Genomic DNA, 20,135 nt, shown 5'->3' on the forward strand with positions numbered 1-20,135 from the left:
GCTCCTGTAGGACAGGATTACGGGTCCCATTTTATAGACATGCAAAAAAGGCATAGAGAGGRGGAGAGAGACCAAGGGCAAGATCTTTGGGAGTACCAAATTTCCATCAAAAAAGAGTTTGGTACCTAGCTAAGTGGATCTGGCCCAGAGTTTGCTCATGGTTGATAAAGCAATCCAGGCTGGATGAGGAATCTAGTCTACATTTCCCAGTTCAAAGCTGTACCCTAATCATTGGAACCTCTTCTTGTGTTTGTTTGCTGTATTGGTTTTATCATCTTTCTATGTAACAMGTTTCACAGTGTTTTAACTGGTCTGCAATAACTGTAGTCATTTAATTTGGCAGTTGTTTTCTAGATGGATTTCACCAATGTGCGCTTTAGAATTTTTTGCCTAAAGGATTAATTTTGCATGCATACAGAAAATCTGAAGGAAGTTTCACAAAATTAGATACTGATATTTTTGTGTTCCTGACATTAATTATTTTCTACAAGAAAGTGTAATGCTATATACATGATGAAACAGGCAGAACTACCTGACTTTTCAATAGAAAGTTGTATAATGCAGACAACTTTTTATCGTTTTAGGGAATGGAAACAATTTTAGGTTTTCTGTGCCACACTTCTTACTCTCTGCAGAAAACACATTGTCTAACTGTTAGGTGAACACCTGAATCCACTTTAAATTCAGCTTGGGCCTCTTTACAATAATTATGCCGTAATATTTTAAGATTCCTAGGGCAATTTCTTCTGAAGAGTGATCATTATGGATAATGGTGATAATTATGACATTTGTTTCACTTGAAACACTCACTTGTACATAATGGTTATTAAAATGTCTTCTGTACTGTATATAAATTGTAAGGAAGGATCACATGTAAGATCTAATAGCTCTTTAGTTGCATAGGCTAAGATGAGGTGTTACTGCCTGGAAAGGAACTATATAATTCTAGTTCTCCTTGTTCATAGAGTTTATTTTCTAGACCAACCAGGCAGAATTGCTACAGTTGTTCTGCTGCTACATTACATACCAGTTAATCTGTGTTTAATGAGGGGAGAGGGAAGGATTGACGCAGTGTGATGAGACTTGCTGTGCAGCAGATACTATTAACTTACAAGGCCTTTATCTAATGCTTTTATCGTCATCCTCCTCCCCAAAGCCTGCATAATAATCTCTGGTATGCAGTGTTTGAACCAGATACCTGATCTGCAAACCTTCATTCCAAACACTTCAGTTCAGAGCAAGAACAGGTGCCATTAAATCAAATGTGCATTTTCAAGTAAAATGTACATTTCTGAAATTTTGTATAACATAGTCTGTGATAAATATATTTACTTCCTCATAGAGTATCTATAATAAAATACCATGTAATACTAYGTATGCTTGAGTACTGTACAATAAACTTTTACTTTCAGATGTATGCAATTGGTTTAGCTATCTAATGGAAGAAAATATATCTTCCTTGAGACATTGTTGCGTACATTTTGAAGAATATTCATTGAAAGCATAAAAGAGTACCTAGAATGTTTTTCTAACACARACAAATTTCTCGTTACATAACCTTTTCACCTTCAAAACTCAAGCAAGCTGTTTGACTCTATATTGGGTTTTGAACAGCTTCATATCAACTGAACGGTTGTTCAGTTTTGTATTACAGCAGGCCTTGTTGCTTAGTTTACTYTTACCTTGTCCTCCAGGTGAGATTCAAAAAATGGTTCTTCTTCAAAGGTGAATCTGACAGAAATTAATGTGGAAGTCAGATTGTCTATGGTCTGRTAGAACTAGTTAAAGTTATTTTTTGTTATAAGAGAAAACTAGATCAGATTTTGAGGTTATGAATAAGAAGACCCAAAGGAAAAGATGTTTCAGGCTTTTCTGAATCTCTGTAGAGATTTTGGAGTTTTTGTTTGTCAGTAGAATTTATCAAAATATTATTGAAAATTACATAAAAGTTTGACAATTATTTGTAATTAAATTGNTAAATGGTTTTTTGTACAATTTGAAAAAAACAGGTACTTTCATTTTAGAATTAGAGTTTAGGTAAAACATTTCCTATGTAGCCTTATGATGGAGTGAAGGAGGATATTTCTATGTAGTAGGAAAGTTTTCTTTTCTACATAAAATGTTTTATTACAATTTCTATCAAAAGCTTCTGTAAACAGTGTCTCATTTGCAGTTGTGTTGTGCACAATTTTAAGAAGTATTCTAAAGAGCCTGCTCAAGATTTCAAGTMAATCTTTACCTATTTATATATATTTTCCAGCACCCTGAAGTGTGATTTGCTTTCAGCTCTTTTGAACACTAAAGAAACAAGCATGCTAACTGTAAATCTTAGTTTCATTGTTTTAACTGTCTCTATTTTCTAATTAACATATTTAAGCTCCCTGTGATAATTTAACTTCTACTAGATCATTTCATGAAATAGTCAGTATCCTCATCAGCACTGTTTAGTATCTCTGATATGTTAAACAGTATTAGAGACCAAGTCTATATACTGACTTTAAAATAAATGCACCAAAAAATCCTCATCTGCCAAAAGAGGTTTTGTTCTCCCCCGGTTTTAAATTGACTAGGCTCTTCCCAATGGATGTGCCTCTAAACCTCTTCCAAATTAAACAGAGATGTAGACAGTATGCAAACAATAGCAATAAAAATGCATCTTATTTGTCCCTTTTTGGTTTTTTACTTGTGAGAATCCTTAAGTATGTCCTTCAGTCTCTCTTCTATAAGATGGAAATGTGCTGAGTTGCACAGCCTGCTTTCTCAAGTGACCTGCATTGAAGATTATATAGTCTTTAACTACCATCATTTAACATTAGAACAATGGTTCCTAGGCTTCCTTGCGGATGTGATCTTTTGAGGGAGCCTGATTAGAAGCATAGYTCATCAGTGTGTTCTCTCAATTCTGAGCAAAAATGTAAATTGCAATTCAGCCTGTGTTTAGAACTTCTGCTCTGAGGTGCTAAAAGCACAGAGTTGTATAGCTTTTCCCCATGCTCTAAAGCACTTCTTTGAAAGCAGTTCCTTTCCCATTCAGTGACCATGTTACCTGCCCTATAATGATGTCTTAAAATAAAAACAATTATCTGGTAATAAGGACAGGAGTGTAAATAAGACCAGTTCAAGCTATGTGCAACATATCTCCTTACAGTTTCTTTATACATAGAACTCATCCATGAAATTGTTCATTAACTTTAGAAAAGGAATATGAGTTTAGTCTAGTTGTAAGTTATCATTGTAGCTAACATCAAAGGAATTAAATTGGTTGTAGTATTTCCACTATATGTATACATGTGTGTATTTGTATGTAGGCATACCTACATAGCAATTGAAGCTTTGCAAGGCATGGATTRCTGTTTTTTTCCTCAAACATCATAGGATCAGATCCTGTAACATTGAACTTAAGAATAACAATGAGAAACAGAAGCTTTGCAAAATGCTTATTAGAACGTACCAGAACTTACAACTAACAGAACTCTACCATAACCTCAGTGATTTCCCAGGCTGGCATATACCTTGAGTTTTGCAGGACTGTTGTACAGTTGCTACTAGTTGCTACTAGTTGCTAGTTAAGAATAATACCACTCAAGATGCAAAATATTCTCAAAAATTGTTTWAAACCCTTCAAATATGTGGCACTAGCCACAGTATGCTGGAAGGAGAAGGTGAATGCATTATATTATCGCAACTTTTTAACAGAAAATGCTAGAGCTGACAAAACAGATTGGTGTTTTTTAATGAAAGTGAATACAGTTAATCTGTGTATACTTTCATTGACGAGGTTCTGCACTTAGGAGTACAGCACAGATGGTGTAAGCAATGAATACTTATGTCTGACTGTAATTGATCCTATCAACAATGACATACCTTTAACTGGGTTGTATCACTTTACGTCACATATGGTTAATTAAGTAAGAAGGGCCCAAATACACTAAGGAGATTTTTATGTTTATACTTAGGAAAACAGTCTAGACAGGTGTTAATGTAAATGAAGTTAGTACTTGTCAAAGGTGAAATTCTCCATATGTAGACTTGCTTCAGTCTCCAAATAAATACAGCATGGCTATGTCTACGTTAGCAAGTAGTGAGGAGCTAGGAGCAGATCTGAAGAGTGAAACAGCTGGTGCTGAGGACCCAGCATCCCCACTACATGGATATGGGGAAGGGGGGTTTCCTTCAGACTGGCTTTATTCTGGTCCCACTGACTGAATGCCCCAAAGCAGCTGGAGGGCACTAACAGGCACAGTTTTGGAAGGCATCACTTCGTTTCATTTCATTCTTTGTGTTTAGTACGTTGCCATGTATTCTGGAGATCTACTCTTTGTAATTCAGAAAACACRAGGGGCATCAGAGCTTTCCCTTCATTTCTAATATGCTTCAACCTCAGTTGCGAAAGATTGGATTCCTGAGATAACCTTGCCTGCTTTGTTCCTGGACTAGCCACCACAGTCATCTTTCACAGTATGAAGATGTCTGCTCTGTGATGGTGTAGAGAAGATGTAGTAGAGGTTGTGTTAAATTATTTTTAGTGTGTGCAGAGGTTTGGATTGGCCCTCAGCTGCAGAGTCTGGCTGTTGTAAAAAACACTATTTGGAAAATAGCATGCCCTGAATCCTGTCCTTTTATGAACTATACTTTCCATTGAGAAGCACAACTTCCTTTTGCTTTCTCCAGCATGGAAAGTGATACGGACCAAACAGAACATGGTATGATAGCCAGTTTTGGTCCTGGAGATCTCTGTAGGTATGACTTCTTGTATCAGGTACCATTCCTTTTGCTCTTCTCTTGAAACTTCCCCCAAGAAGTTTACCTTTGAGTCAGTGAATGTGTAGTTCTGCTTCTGTATCAAAACCCTGTGGTCACCAGCTACAGGGTTTGCTGTGTCCTGGCAGCAAATCTCAGCTGTTCTCTGTGATTCATCTGCAATAAATGCTCTTGGTGTGAAATGCTTGCTGAACTGTTCTTGCTGATAGTTCATCCAAATGCAGGTATTCCCATGAGGATATTTTGTTTTAATTTTAGGGGGGAGAGAAAAGGAGAAGGGCATTCTGCTGTAAGGAGTACTTACTGCAAAGGCACGAAGATTCATGAAAACCAGTGGAATACAGGAAAATTAGTCAGGCTTTTCATACCCATACATTAATACTCTAGAAAGAAATTTTTATGTCATTCAGCCCTTCTCTTTAACAACAAGGATTTTTTTTTCCCTCATATTGGAGGACAGGCTTTTATTCTCTGGTAGTTTCCTCTGCTTTCATTTCAGAGGAAAATCTTGTTTCTGTCTCTGTCCCTAGCCTAGCTGTGTGCTGTATGGAGATCTCCATTTCACCTCATGTGATTTTTATCAGCTTCTCCCACTTGAAAACATCACAGCTGCTTGAAAGCTTTAATTTGTCACTGCTGAAACACATACTTCGTGGGTGTCATGGCTAAACTTTCCTGTCCATCCCAGGTGGCTATGTGATTTCTGCTTTGATTAGCTTCATGAGTTTTAGAAGCAGAAATGTTGATGTCATTCCAAAGTTAGCATCATCTGAGTTGTGATAACCATTAACCCCCTGCTAGCGTCCAACTGGTCCAGTATCTCATCATATTCTACCAACTTTAATATGAAAAAGTTGTGCTAAAAATCATTTTACTGACCCCTTGAATGAAGCAGTCTGCTTATTTATAGAGTGAAAAAAATAACTATTTGCTTGATATGGAGCTAGTTAGAATTGTGTTAGGATGTTGAAAAATAGTATGATGCATATTGCTTTTCAACTTAAAGACTAGTTTGAACGTCACAGACAATCAATTGGTGTATGATTTAGAATTAAAAAGGGAAGTAAACTCAACAAATAGGCACATTTTGACTCCTATTTTTTATAGACAGTTGTAGGTTAGCCCTTTCATTTTCATTTGTGTTATTAGGTTTGTGCTTTTTCTCTATAAAAATATTTGACATTTTGTAAAAGTTTGGTGTAATGTTGCTTATGCAAAGTAAAAGAATATTGAGTATAGCAACCTAAAAAATGTAAGAGCATTAATTTCCAGGTTTAGCAGGATATTTTCAGATATTGTTCAAATATCTTTGCAGTGGCTTCTGAACAATTCTTAATTGGACTACTCACATACTTTAAGACATGTGCTAAAGTATCTTGCTGCATCAAAGTTTAAATTTATGAAGTGTTGGGAAGCCAGTTAATAACTCCTGAGCTCTAAGTAATTCAAAATAAAAAATATGTTCCATATTCTAGAAAAAGGCTTCTTTTGTATTGTGCTACTGCAGGGCCAGCCTTGCTGTCCTTTCTTCCATTGAGGTAGTGCATCTCCTGCATATATTACAAGATAACTTGAGCAGTGATATCAGCTAGYGCTCTGAGTTTAGTGTATCTTAATTTCTGAAGAGATAGGTCTATATGTATTCATAAGAGGAAGATTAAAAAGCATCTAGTATTATTTTTAGTCCCTAGGAGATACTTTCTTTTCCTCCTCAAGGATGACCGCTCTACTAACAAATTCTTGTAAGTTGTGATCTTTGGTAGTAGAAACGAGTTAAATATACTTGGAGTAAAAAAGATATATGAGACAAGTTTCATATTTATAGTGAAATATGGCCAACCTTCATGCAGTTGTTGTTGTTCAGGAGTGCCAAATTTATCTTCCACATGCATTGTATCAGATCACAGGACAAAGGCAGCAGTTTGCAAGTGGAAAGCTAAGTCTGGGGAGCTCATTAACAAGTAGAAGAAAAAAAAAACCCAAACATTGGTCTGCTAAACATGTATTAGAATGAATTTATTTAATGTAATTTAATACCTGTGTTTCTTCAGTCTCAAGTTAGGAAGAGGGAAAAAGTATTATAATTGGTAGCTGAATCTGGAAATCCGATCAATTTTTAACATAAAAAAATTGGATGAAGCAGTCTTGCTAACCTTAAATACTCTTCCATGTATCTATTAAAAATCTAGTTCATCTATAATTCACAAAACTATGAACTTTACTTTGTCATATTTTATCTTTTTCCCCTTCTGTTCCAATAACAATAGGAATATTTTCCCAGTATTGTGCATATGCATTGATAAGTAGATAAGCAAAATAGGAAAAGATTTTAATATATTCTTATGAAATTACAYGTGCAGTTCACTTTTGTACTTTTTTGTATAAAAATGTCCAGACTAATTATTAAAGAGTTCATACTCATCAAGAGGAGAGGGTTCTTTAAAGAACAGATAAAGAAAAAAAAAAACAAGTAATTAGAAACAAAAGTAAGAAGAAATACCTAAAGGACATGCAGTGTTTGTTATTGTTGCTCATCAATTCTGTCTAGAAAACAGAGAAAYTGATTGCATGTGCAAGTCTAAATTATTTGGTTAAGTATGAAATATTAACTGCTTAGCAGGACAAAAGAAAGGCAGCAGTGAAGCTTCAAAGCTAAAATAACGTTTGCAAGCATCTTACCTTTTTCCACTGACAAATTTTTTAAGGTCATTGTAATGTCAATTTGAATGAAAAAAGTGTGATTAATGATATCTGGTTAGTTTAAAATAAGATTTGCCCAGACCTTTACAGAACATTAAATTTGTCAGAAAAGAGATTTTCATAAAAGTTGACACCTTAACTCTCATASGCCTCATTCATAAGCTGCTTTACCATTGTAGCGTATCTTGAGTCTTTCTACTTGCTTGTGTTTCCCATCTTGTTGCTAGCTGTATCATGGCACCTTGCTTGCTCTTCCAGCACATGCTCCTCTCTGCAGAGCTCCGACTAACAAGAATCCTATTTTTGTACAGCAAGAACCTTCCATTTATTAACTCACCTGTTGCACAGCCTCTACCAAAATGCATAATCTGGTTGCAAAAGTTAAATCAGCATTTGCTGTAATGTTGGACAACTCTGAGCTACTAACAAAGGTAGTTCTAAAGTGGCTACCTTTCAGCTTTGTGACTCACCAGGAACAAATTTATAATTGCACAAGCAAAACAAATAGCCAAATAGATAAAACTTGTTTTTCTGTTTTTCAGTTTCATCACTAATACTTGAAATTACATAGTTTTATTGGTATTGATTCTAATTCTGTGATTACTGTCATCCATTTCGCCTACTTCAGCATGTCTTCTGCGATGGTCCTCCAGGTTCTTCAATACTAGACTTTCTGGGAAAATTTCCAATGTGTCTGCAGCCATGCTGAGAGCTGCATCTTCTGATTAGTAATAATCTCTCAGTCCCTGTTTACAGGGGTTTATAGACCTGGTTGAAAATCAATCATTCCTAGTAAAGAAGCTTATATATTTTCAAAAGAGTGAATTACTAAGTTTGGTCAATAGCAATGAAAGGGGAGTTCTGTAACAGTGAAGACTGAGTTGTATGTCCCTTAAAAAACAAAAAAGCAAAAATCCCTTCTACCAAATGCTTCCTGGGTTTGAGTTGGGTCTTGGTAATAATAATAATAAATTAATAGTAATAATAATAACAAAAATTACATAATTCATATAAAGATGTCTAAAACACTGAGGTTGCAGCGAAAGCTTTATTATTATTATTATTATTTGCTATACGAGGACAAGAAGTAATTTTTGCTATAATGCTATTATTTCAGTTCAGTATAGTTCTTAAAGTTCTGTGTTACTTGAAATAACTTTTTCCATATCATCATATTCCTTTGTTTTTGCATTTTTAAAATATAAAAATGAACACTAACAAAATGCAGTACTGAGTATAGGGAAGAACAGAGTAATGCTACATTTGGAAATGCAATTAGCAGTTGTTTCTTTTTATCTCGTTCCCTTCCTCCCTATTCACCCCCCAAGCCCAGTTATAGCAAACTGTTTATTGTTAGGTATAAAATAGAACAGTTACATTTATTTTTAAGCCGTAAACACCGAGTAGCTTACAACATCTATAAAAGTTTAGAAATTGATACTTAAATACATAGGGTTTATATAAGACTGAAAAGTATCTTTTTAGAATACTTTTGTAATAATGGTCCCAGAACTGTTTAGTATTACCTTCAAATTATTCAGTCCTGTTTGATAAAATCAGCAGAGAACTGCACAGCAGGAAAAGAAATGAATTTATATTTTTCCAGTTCTCAACTTGACTTACGATTTTTTTTTTCCTTTTGGAAATGTTTTGATTCTTTTCATGGCAAGTAATTCCGGCAGAGGAAGAGCAGGAAATACTTCCTAAAATATTTATCTAACTTTAAAACTCAAGTACAACAGTGCCATCCAGACTCTTGCATATGACTGCTGACAAATGTAATGAAAAATAGAAAATTAATTTTATATTTAAAACATTGCTTCTATCTGTGATGCTGCATTGGTCGTAATGGAAGTTCTACTCATAAATAAGGCAAGGACAGATTTTAGTCTTAAGGATTTACCCTGGTATTAAAAATCTTCAATAACAAAGTTGTCTTTTATCCACCTATATATGTGTTTGTTTTACATTGCTGGTAACAATTCTTTTGTGCGCAATCGAGGACAGAATATGGATGTTCACATAGCTGGCTGCTGTTTTTCTGCAATTGCATGTTTGCAATACATTATTGCCCAATGCTCTTAATTCAACGAGCGTCATCGCATGTTGGTGATGATCTGTTCAGCAAATCAGTGTAAAACTGTCCAAAGTTGGGTTTGGTCATATTTAGACTTTCTGGGATGTGAAAGCAGATCCAGACCAGTCATTAGCTTACAGCCCAATGATTTGGCTCTTTTAGTTGTTCAGCTGAAATAATTAGGMTGGGTGCTTGCAGAGCAAAGTGCAAAGATGAATTACGAGGGAGAGGGAGCAGCTTTTTGAAGGCAGCTTTTGAACTTGACCCATACCCTCCCATAAACTTCCTTCCCTCCTAAGTTTATTTGGCTCTGTTGGATGACCAAAGAATGTGGATCATCCCACTGGCAGGAAGTGTAAAACCACTCTCATATTTATACACTATAGAAATGTTAGCATGCTGGTAACACCAGTGTCACATATTTTTATTAAATCAGTGTCTATGAACTCTTTTTTTTTTTTTTTAAGTAAATCCTTCTGTTTTGTTTCTTCTCAAAGAAATTAACCATGAATTATCATTGGCAGAGTACATGTTAGAATGAATGACCATCAAACTCATAATAGATATTAAAAAATGTTTCATATATTGATTTTGAAGGAATAACCTTTATGGCAACATTTTTGAAGTTTAAAATTCATAATTGTTATGGGTTTACTTATTGATTTAGTTGCTGACCTTCAAAATACCATTACGAAAAGTTCTATTAAGAGGGTAATATTCTCCAGTAATCAATGCGTCATTTGTGTTGGCTTTTTATTGAGTTTTTTAAGTTTAAACTTCAGAGTCTAATCTTTTTATACCTGACGCTGCCATCAAGTGGCTGTTGAGTAAAATCTCTGCGTTGTCCAACTTTTATTTAAATGTTTGTCTTGATTTTAATTAAAACAGGTCAGTTTTGAAGGAGGAAATGTCTTATACTTGTTAACTGACAGAAAACCATTCAAGTTATTGATCTTTGGACCAGATTTACAGAAGTATCAGTGCACTCAAAGATGCTCTGAAAAATACTCTGAAAGACTGGGATTTCAGTGACATCAAATTTTAGTTGTACTGATTTTTAGATTGACTTCAACAGGATTTAGGAACCTGTTTAGTCACTCTGTGGATTATTCTAAGTGTTCACTCACATAGTCAGGCACCTATGTAGGTAAGTAAGTTCTCTTTTAAATACTTCATTTTTTATCCATTTTACTAGAAGCCTACAATACAGATGTGGACTATAGACTTGTGCCAGGATTTCCTTTAAGTGACCAAAATTAACAAGGATCCTAAATGTCAGCAAAATTTAACTCTAAGCATAATCAAGAAGCTGATGAAGAAATAAAACCGTATCTTTATAACTGCCCAGCAGTTATGCTTTTTTAAGGTGGGCAAAAACTGCTTATAAAACGACTTACGAATCTTGATCCATAAAATGACTTATGATAAAATGACTTATGAATTTTTGGGAAGAGAAAGCCAACACCCAAGTGCCAAATGACCATTTGCAGTTCCTCACAACCCAAATAATGGCATTCATCAGCAACTCTCAGTTCACTTCCAGCAGCATGAGGCTGTTAACCAATTTTAGGCAAATAATGATAAACATCCCCATTTTCCTGAAGATCATTTGCCTTCTTTCACCCTCTGGATAATAGAAAATCATGTGCACATTTGCATTTGTATTTACTATGTTTGAATTAAAGCTGCAAACAGCTCTGATTCACTAATAACTGATGAAAGTGTCTCATTATTGAGCTACAAAACCTTCAACAAATTAATGGAAATTGCAAATCACCTTGAAAATTGCAGGCTCTTTAGTCCTATAGTGACTACTGAGACAACAGCATAAATAGTCTTGTTGCTTAACTCTTTCTTTTGAAAAGATAGCTTTCTTATCACATTTTTTAAAAAGCATGACTATTACTAATTAAGGCATGGCTAAGCAACATCTTTAATTTTTTGCTGTGCTTTGTTTTCTGCACTAGTGTGAAAATTCCTCTGTGTGTGACTTTTGCTGCTTCCTCTCTTTTATATAATACTCAGAAACATAGACTTTCTATCACTGATGCTAGGCAAACATTTTGGCCATTTTTATCTCATATCTGGAGTTATGGCACAAGACTTAGCATGTGTTAGTTCTTTTCAGTAGTGAGGTAAAGAATTTTTACATATATATTCTTGCAATGTTTTCCTCCCAGATTACAGCTTAATTAGAATAAAGTATTTCATGAAAAGGACACTATGTTTTTGTTTGTTCACTGTTTCTTTGATGCTTAGCTGGTACAAAATGTCATAGCCTCTTTTTCATGGAAATTTACTCTAGAAGAGTATCAGATGCATTTTTCTAACAGGTAGAATGCTCTCTGCAAAGAGCAGAAAGTTTCTCTTATATTCCACAGTTCCACACTATAGATGCATTTAGCATCTCTGAGATAGACCTGATTAATTTAAAGGAACATACTTCAACTTAGCATAGATTCTAAATAAACACTTCCTATTTTTGTCCCTTTTGGCTAATGGTTGAATCATTAAGCTTGTGATGAGTAATTTATTACAGTTCTGTGCATCAGTAGCTTATTCTGAATTTTTATAAGACATAGTTGACGATCTTTTTGCATGTGAAACATCATATGGCATTTGTACTAGTGCAGCGTAACTAAGAAGGAACAGATTTTGCACTTGAAGACATATTTCTGCTTTATATTTGAAGTCATTTTATCCATAGGAATACCAAAAGTACTTGCACGATCACAAGCTCTCTGGGTATAATACACAAGAAAAGATTACAAAATTTAATGAAATTTGTCAGTCTCCAGCAACAAAATTACTGCTGTTAGTTGGCRGGTGCCTTTTACTAGAAAAGCTTTTCTATAATTTTCCAAACTGATTTCTTTCAAGGGCTCAGTAACATGTGGGATGTCCATCATTAGTTCTGTCTAACAGAACTGAAAGTAGGAAAGTATTTAAGTTTCTGCTTGCACATGGTTACAGGCTGGATGAGTAAGGAAAGACAGTCCTGTTCATTTTTCTCTTCTTCTTTTTATGTCTTCTAACTCATCACCTTTTATTTTTCTTATTTTCTCAGAATGTTAATGTAACCAGAATTCTTACTTGTCTGTGCTGTACCATTTTCATTCCACTCCACCACCCCAATTTATTCTTTTACCCATGAGCATCAATGTTTGACAGCAGTTTGCCACAGCCTTTCATATCAAATGATGTAAGATCAAGTATTATTCTATTTCCTTTCAGCTTGTTCATGTCCAAACTATGACAACTCAAACATTTTTTTTCCAAAAAAAGCGGTCACTCCTTTCCAAAAAAAAGCTACAAAAATGCAGTATTTTTCTGCCTGAAGGCCAAAAAGCAGTTTTGTTTCCTTCTGTTTCCATGTGTTCTCTTCTGGCTCTGCTTCTGCTTGCTCCTCAATCAGTCGAGCAATGACTACTTTTTATGCTTTTAAGGCAGCAATTAACTGATGAAGATGGGGCAGCTTGCTGTCCAAACCTCTTTGTCATAGACTTGTCGCAGTTTTGAATTAACATTTGTTAAATATGCTAAGGTTACGTAGAAACCACATCCACCTGGAGGTCCCTTCTTTTTCAGCGTTAAGTGGAGTGCAGGTAAAATCAAAGTGTTCAAAGTCTGCTGTCTATCGTCTTCTCTCTTTACTACCTTTTAAAGAGCACTGTGCTGGAGGAAGTTTCGGCATATGCTGAAGTCTGATGATCCCATTCCTCAGATATTGTGTGCTCTTTAAACTTTTTAATGTTTTTAGGGAATGTTGCCTGCCAAGATTCTATATTAAAAACGTACAGAGTAATGAGCAAAATTTATATGTTTGATTGTTCATGATACTCAATTACTTCTGAGACTGTAAACTAGTAAGTGTGTGTGTTCTCCATTAGTACTTGCAGAAAAATCTCAAATATTAATGGAAACATCAAGCAAATGATGTTGTAAGGTCTTCTCCATAAGCGAATTCCAGTTTTCTGGGTTTCATGTTGAAATGGTAGGAGCTTCATATAGCATAAATGTAAACCAAGTTATGACGATATGACAGTAACTGAAAATTACTGTACATAACTGCTACTTTTTCAGCTGGGACCCAGAGGGTGCCTCAGATTAAACTTGAAACTTCTCCAGTGACAATAAAGTGCTGTCTAAAATAACTAATAAAATGCAGCTGGGGCTGGAATAAAAGACGGTTTTAGACATAAGGAGCTATTTTATCAAAAGGACAGCAGATAGTCTGTATGCAGTGTGACAAATTAACATATTTGTGTGAATAACTGAAAAGTATTGAACATGACCTACTTAATTTACTCTGTACAGTACCTTTTATTTTGTGCACTTTCACTTCACTGCTATTGGCAGTCAGGAAAGCTTAGAACATCAAAATATAATGACAAAACCTGATTAAGTATGTTTGCTAGCAGAGCATTTTTTGTTCTAATAAGAAAAAAAAGATAAAATACGTTGGTTTCATCTGCCGTGTGTCTTTGTAAGAACCACTCTGCTGTATTACAAACCCCTAAGCAAAGCCATGTAACATTATGATTTGTAACCTAACATAATCAACAGACTGTAGCTGTTGGGATTTTCTCTTGCGCCATCATATATTTGCAGTAATAACAGTTAATAATTAAAGTTTATCCTCCATTGCTTCTTTGTTTAGCTGTTTGACTGGCAAAGAATATAGGATTTGAAAGGCCAGTCTGTTTGGTCTTGTTTTGGGTGTGAAGGAAGAAAACTCCAAAGGGCCAGTTTTGCAAGGAGAATACAGCACTAATACTGTTTACTTTGTTTGTTACGCATTATGTTTTGTCTACAGGCAGTTTATAGATGGGTTTATAATATGGAAATAAAGGGCTCTATTTCCAAACTTTCTCCTGTAATAGTTTGGAAACTCAGCTATTTTGGTGTAATGTGCACTAAGGTCTGAAGAATTTGTCCTGTAGTGCCAGGATTGGTTTTGGTTGTGTATAAGTGTTTAACGATAGAAATGGCTGCTAAGTAGGATTTTGTAATCACCAATGTATGCAAATCCCACCTGCCTCTTTTTTTCTCCTCCAGAACTTTGAACAGAACTCAAGGCACAGAATTTTAGTCTCCTGCTATTACTGGTAGGTTTTTCTGCCTCACAGTAACACTAAATACTATCATGATTCCTAACTGAGACAATTTTAACGATAAGTTGTTAAAAGGTTGGTAAACAGGCTCTCCCTCAGGCAAGAGTAATGCTTACATCTGTGCTATGTCAGCTGTACTTGAACAGGTGAGACTGAAAAAAATGAAAGTGGTAACTTCTGTCCATTTTAGTTGTGTAGGGTCCTTGTTCTCTAAGAGAGACTTTTGTCTGAAAAGTTTATATTAAAAGTGAAAATATGTAAAGAGTCAACACAGCATTGACTTAAAGGCATATACATTGGCAGAGTGATTGGTTATTTAAGCTTTGCAGTGAAGCAGGTAGCTTAAAACTCTAGACATTAGTGTTTAGGACTATCTTTGTGAAGCATGCACTGAAAAAATGAATTCAATGCCCTGTCTCTCCAATTTACATAAAAACAGCACTTAAAGCAGCTACAAATTTATGCTGGATTTTCAAAAGAGACTTGTTTATTTCTACTGTAAATGAACTTTACAGGCAATCAGAAATTGTCCTTCAGTTTAGATTAGCTTATGATGAAATGCTTTGATTCTTCCTCCATTGCTACAATGATGGATCTCTAAGAATTTAACAAGCATTAATAGTGTTAATATTGGTATATTAATTACTTATATAATAGGAATATTGTCAGCTCCATGTTTAGTGGAACTAAGAGGTAGTGGATAAAAGGTCTGACTGGGCACATCCTGTCACATGTCGTTTGACCTATCTCAGTTTATGTCAGCTGAGAGCTGGGGTAGAGAGGTTAAACTCCTGGTCACCCACGGAGCTAGAAGCAGGACCAGAAATAGACACTAGGAATCCTGATTTCTAGTCACCTTTAACCACTAGATCACATTCATTATTAGACTTGCTAGCATCTCAGAAGTATAGTATGGAATACTATAAATAGTATTTATTTTACATGCATCTCATTTTTGTAGTTAGTGCTAAGTATGAAACAAATGTTAATGTTTGCTTAATATTTGGAGGGTTACATTACCAACAATTTTCAATCATTCTTCACCACTTTCTTTTCCTAATTTTTTCTTTCCTCATCCTACCTCTTGATAGAAAAAATAATATAAAGCAAATGAATAGAAGGTGTTTACTCACTGAGAAAAGCTGGAACATCTGTGTCCTTTCTTGTAGTCAGAACTATGAGAGAGAGTATGGTGATGGGAGAAGGAGAGAGCTAAGTTTGTGTATGAACTCGAGGAAAGGATCTAATGTGCCAAGACTGCACTTGATTGACAAAATAGTAAGATGATGTTTGAGGCAAGAGCTGCCTTTTTGTTTGCAAACACAATAGAGTCCTCTTCTTTGAAGGAGTCTCAGCACTACTCAGTATAATAATATGATAATTGGTCCCACCAGATGGAATGAGGAAGATTGGATGGTGGTCTTTGGGGGCCCAGTCATATTATATCTAATCTAATTATGTTTGATACTGACTTTTTAATACATATGGTAGCTATTTCCTTGGCATATAAGTAATGAGCATATATGCAAACTTGATGTTTGCTTGGTCTCTGTTTTAAAAGCACACAAATTTATTCTTAGGAGAAACCCCAGCTATATCTGTCTCATGTCATGCCGTATTTTAATTCAAAACTAAAATTGATTTGTTCCAGAAGATGTCTTGAAGCATAAATATGTTGTGGCTTGTGGAAATGTGGGAGGTGTGATGGAAAGAGCAAATGTCTATAGATTGTACTTCACAAAAACACTGCAACTTGCTACAGAAAAGACATAGTAAGTTATTGCTGCCTTGGAGCAACAATCCACAGCAGGCATTCTCCCCTTTGCATGGGACAATATAAACATTTTAGTGGATTTATGAGCATAAAGGAGCATCTGGAGATGATGAGATTGTGTAAGACTAATTTTAGAGGCTGAAATAAACTAATTCCATAGCTACAAAAATCACTGTTCTATCTTGTTCTTTAAAAGATGTCTGTGGACTATGGCAATACCAGATTTTTCCAACCAAATGCAATAGAAAAGTCTAATGCAGTACTGCTGGTAGTGGTATGGTAGGCACTGGCTGACACAGAGGATTATGCAAATCCTTCATGAAAGATATTTATGCAATCAAGTTTCTTGAGGCAAGTTTCTTCTCAGCAGTTAACAACTGGGTTCCATTTTAACACGGATAGGTGAGTGTCTCCTAAATTTATTTAAGTTTCTCACTTTTTTAATAGAAAGTATGCATGTATTCCTGTAATTTTTGTTTTGCCTTTTTGTCTTCCAGCTTACAATAAACATATTAAATAAACACATTAATAAACCAGTGGTCTGGGATGTATTAAGTGCTAAGAAAGGAGCAGGCAGAGAAATGTTTGAGGTCAGGCTGTGGGTTTTGGAAATTTATCTTGCTTACCTGAAGCATCTGAAATACTTAAATGCAGGTTTTATTCTATGCTTAATTTATTTTTCCCTCTCCCCCACCCCCAGACTAGCAGCAATCTTTACTGCAAGTTGAGAGTGGAAGGCTCAGCAGGTGAGGAAGGACCCAACAGGTGTAGAAAGTGGGAGTCTCAAATGCCATAAGAGCATATATGACTTGCAAGCTTATGTCACAGTTCGGCCCTTCAACTGTTCCAGAAGTGGCTACTGCACAAGTGGAAGTTAAAACTATGTAATAAATCACTTGTCTAGCTGCACAGTGTTCTACATGCGTCATGTTCTGGGCCCCCCTGGCAATTTGCTTATGGCTTGGGGCTGAAAAGGATAAAATCCTGATGCCTTTGAAATCAAGTTAGGATTTTGCAATTGACTTGAAGAATTATTTGGTCATAAAGTAATGACCTAAAATTATGGTATTAAAGAAATGAGGGCAAGAACAAGTCATTCTACCCAAAAAGCAAAACATAGCCTTTGAAGGGTTTGTCTGATATGCTGTATATCAGATCCCCAACAAAACAAAGGGAGTTCATGACTACTGAAGTCTTCTTTACTATGGACTCATCTCTTGAAGTCAGTTGAACTTTGATATATAAAACAATATATGGTCTGATGGAAGATAGTAATGTGACAGGGCAATTAGAAGGTCTCTTTTTCTAATAGATTTTTCTCTATATGCTCATGGGGATGCTGATAGAATCTCTCTCCTCTGTTCTTTTGACCTATATTTGATCTCAAAGTTGCTGAGTTTCTTGAAAATACACCTGAAACCTCTGATCTTAAATATGATCAATACTGGCCAATGAATTCAAGAGATTGTAGAAGGAGTAGATATACACAGTGTAATCACATACACATTCAGCTCCCCAGCTTCAAAATTAAGGTAAAAAAGATTAATATGTTATAGAAAACCCTTTTAGGAGCAACCAGAGATTACCTGCAACCGAAAGTACAAATATGCTTAGCTGTACTAATGCTTCATTTATAAGATAATGAGAATTTTAAACATTTTTTTAGAAGGAAAGAGATTTGTATTCGTCAGCCAAACACTACTAGTTACTGATTCCGGTGCTTCTCTGTGTTTCTTCATGCATTGCCCAAGGGTGACAAAAGTTTCATTAAGAGGGGAAGAAATGCCAGATACCACCTCCCTCTCCTGAAGCCACCCTGGAGCAATTATGACAAGAGTATTTAACTTACAAATCAAAATGATGCTATGAGGAGCCACCCTCATAAACAAAAGCAGGAGAGATTGAATTAATTTTCGCTAGCTTTCCAAGAAGGAGGAGAAGGCTGTGTGTGAGCTTTCTGCTGATTATAATGTATTTGAATTAAAAGCCTTTTGTGTTCCACCTCTTCAAATGTATAGTCTTGTATTTTTATGTTAGTGGTTTAAGTGCCTATCCGCCATGGTTTATCACATCCTGATCTTGTCACGCTTTGGATAAGCTCCTTGCTGGCTTCACTGAGAGCAACATTGTTTGCTTCCTGTCATTCTAAAATGTAGTTGCTACATTCCTTCTCTGTTCATCTGGCCATATTACCTTCTTTTCTGCCTCAAGGAGCTGGCAGAGCTTCACTCCAGTCTATATTTTGTTTCTTATCTTGTACTTTTGTTCTTTCCAACCATGCTTGCTTTGGTGGTGTTAGTGTCTTTCTACAGCTATTGCTGCAGTATTGTCTTTCTCGTGTGGGGCAATGTGAGGTGTCAGTTCATCGGACACCTAACTCTCCCTGCTAAGGAGTTGTGTTTTCTTTAAGGGGCCTGTAAATTAATTTACAATAAAAGTTTACTATGCTTTTCAGTCAGAGAAGAGAGGTACTGTAAAAACAGTTGGTTTTGTCTCACTTGTCTGCCACTTTAAGATTTCAGATTTCTCAGTATAGGCAACTGCCTTTTTTGTGTCTTTCCCTTTAGTGTAAATGTAATTGCAGGCACTTTCTGGGCATTTTATACATAATCTTCCATTTCAGCAACAGGATCTTCCAGGGTCGTCTGTTTAACTGTTAATATATATCAGGACCAGTGAGAGGTGCAGGTAGTGAGAGCTAAGCTTACAGAAATCTTTCTCTGATCCTTAGACTTGCAATACCTGTAACTGCCACTGGTTTTGGATAGCGTCCTGTGTTGAACAGCTCATGGAGAACAATTGGTATGCAATACCTTACAGCACACCAACAGACTGAGCTTTTGCCATTTGGGTTTTCTTCTTTGTTTTTGTGTTTTCTTTTCCCTCATTAACTCTGCTGAGTTTATATGCTGAATTTCAGATACCCAGCAGTGCCCACTGAAGGCATTCCATTATCAGGAGCTAGAGCTTCTCCCCTCTCTTACTCTGCATCAAAAGAAGTCATTTGGTTTTGTATTAAATAAGGAAAAAGGGTTGATTTCCCTTTCTGCGCCTTTTGGTTTTAAGTGGGAGTTTTTTTATGAATTTTTACTGAAGGGGGAAATTATCATTAAGTTTTGGGGAGAAGCCAGTAAGCCTCCATGGTGCGGTGAGAGGAAATAAAGTTTAGGCTAAATTAAGTATCATGGCAGAGTTTGGGTGCAAATGCTGCAAAACTGTAGGTGCTGTGTTGGACTTTGCTTTATGTCTAGTACTTCTGATGCCTTCATTGGATTTTAACATGTTTTTGTGCTTCATTTCCGTTGCTGCAAATCTTTTTCACCTTTTTTTTTGTATTAGAAAGGATATGCCAACCCTGCCATGTGCCTATTACTAATAGATGCTTATAWGTTTTTATCAGTCTCATGTACTTTCATATGTAACTTGCTATCAAGTTCCACCCTCAGGGCTAATCTGTAATAACTTCATTGCTTAGAGTGCAGTTTGCCCATTATTTATTATATTATATATTATGTAGATGAGAGTCTGGATGCATATATAAGTGTGTGCATGTATGCACCCATTTAATGCCTGCATTCTTACAGTCATGTACATGTGCATGCACATACACACGCACATTCATTTTACAGTTTAGAGCTAGTGAGAAGGAGAATGTTTGTTGATTGTTTTTATGCTGAGTAATTTTAGAGCCCCGAGGAGCAAGAAAAGA

The 20,135-nt window shown here is 35.7% G+C and overlaps 1 long non-coding RNA gene across 19 annotated transcripts in view; it reads left to right on the forward strand.

The window, feature by feature from the left end:
- Positions 1 to 20,135, forward strand: part of LOC146587860 (uncharacterized) — a 359,490-nt gene that overhangs the window by 114,183 nt on the left and 225,172 nt on the right. Inside the window, exon 5 of one of the 19 annotated variants that reach the window (XR_014897547.1) lies at positions 14,597 to 14,646. The exons of the other annotated variants lie outside the window; for them this stretch is intronic. This is a non-coding gene — a long non-coding RNA (uncharacterized LOC146587860). The remainder of the gene's footprint in view (positions 1 to 14,596; positions 14,647 to 20,135) is intronic. 19 annotated transcript variants of the gene reach the window in all.

Source organism: Rhea americana, unplaced genomic scaffold, assembly GCF_003343005.1.
Source record: "Rhea americana isolate MKP2758 unplaced genomic scaffold, rheAme1 scaffold_56, whole genome shotgun sequence".
NCBI classification, from domain to species: Eukaryota; Metazoa; Chordata; class Aves; order Rheiformes; family Rheidae; genus Rhea; species Rhea americana.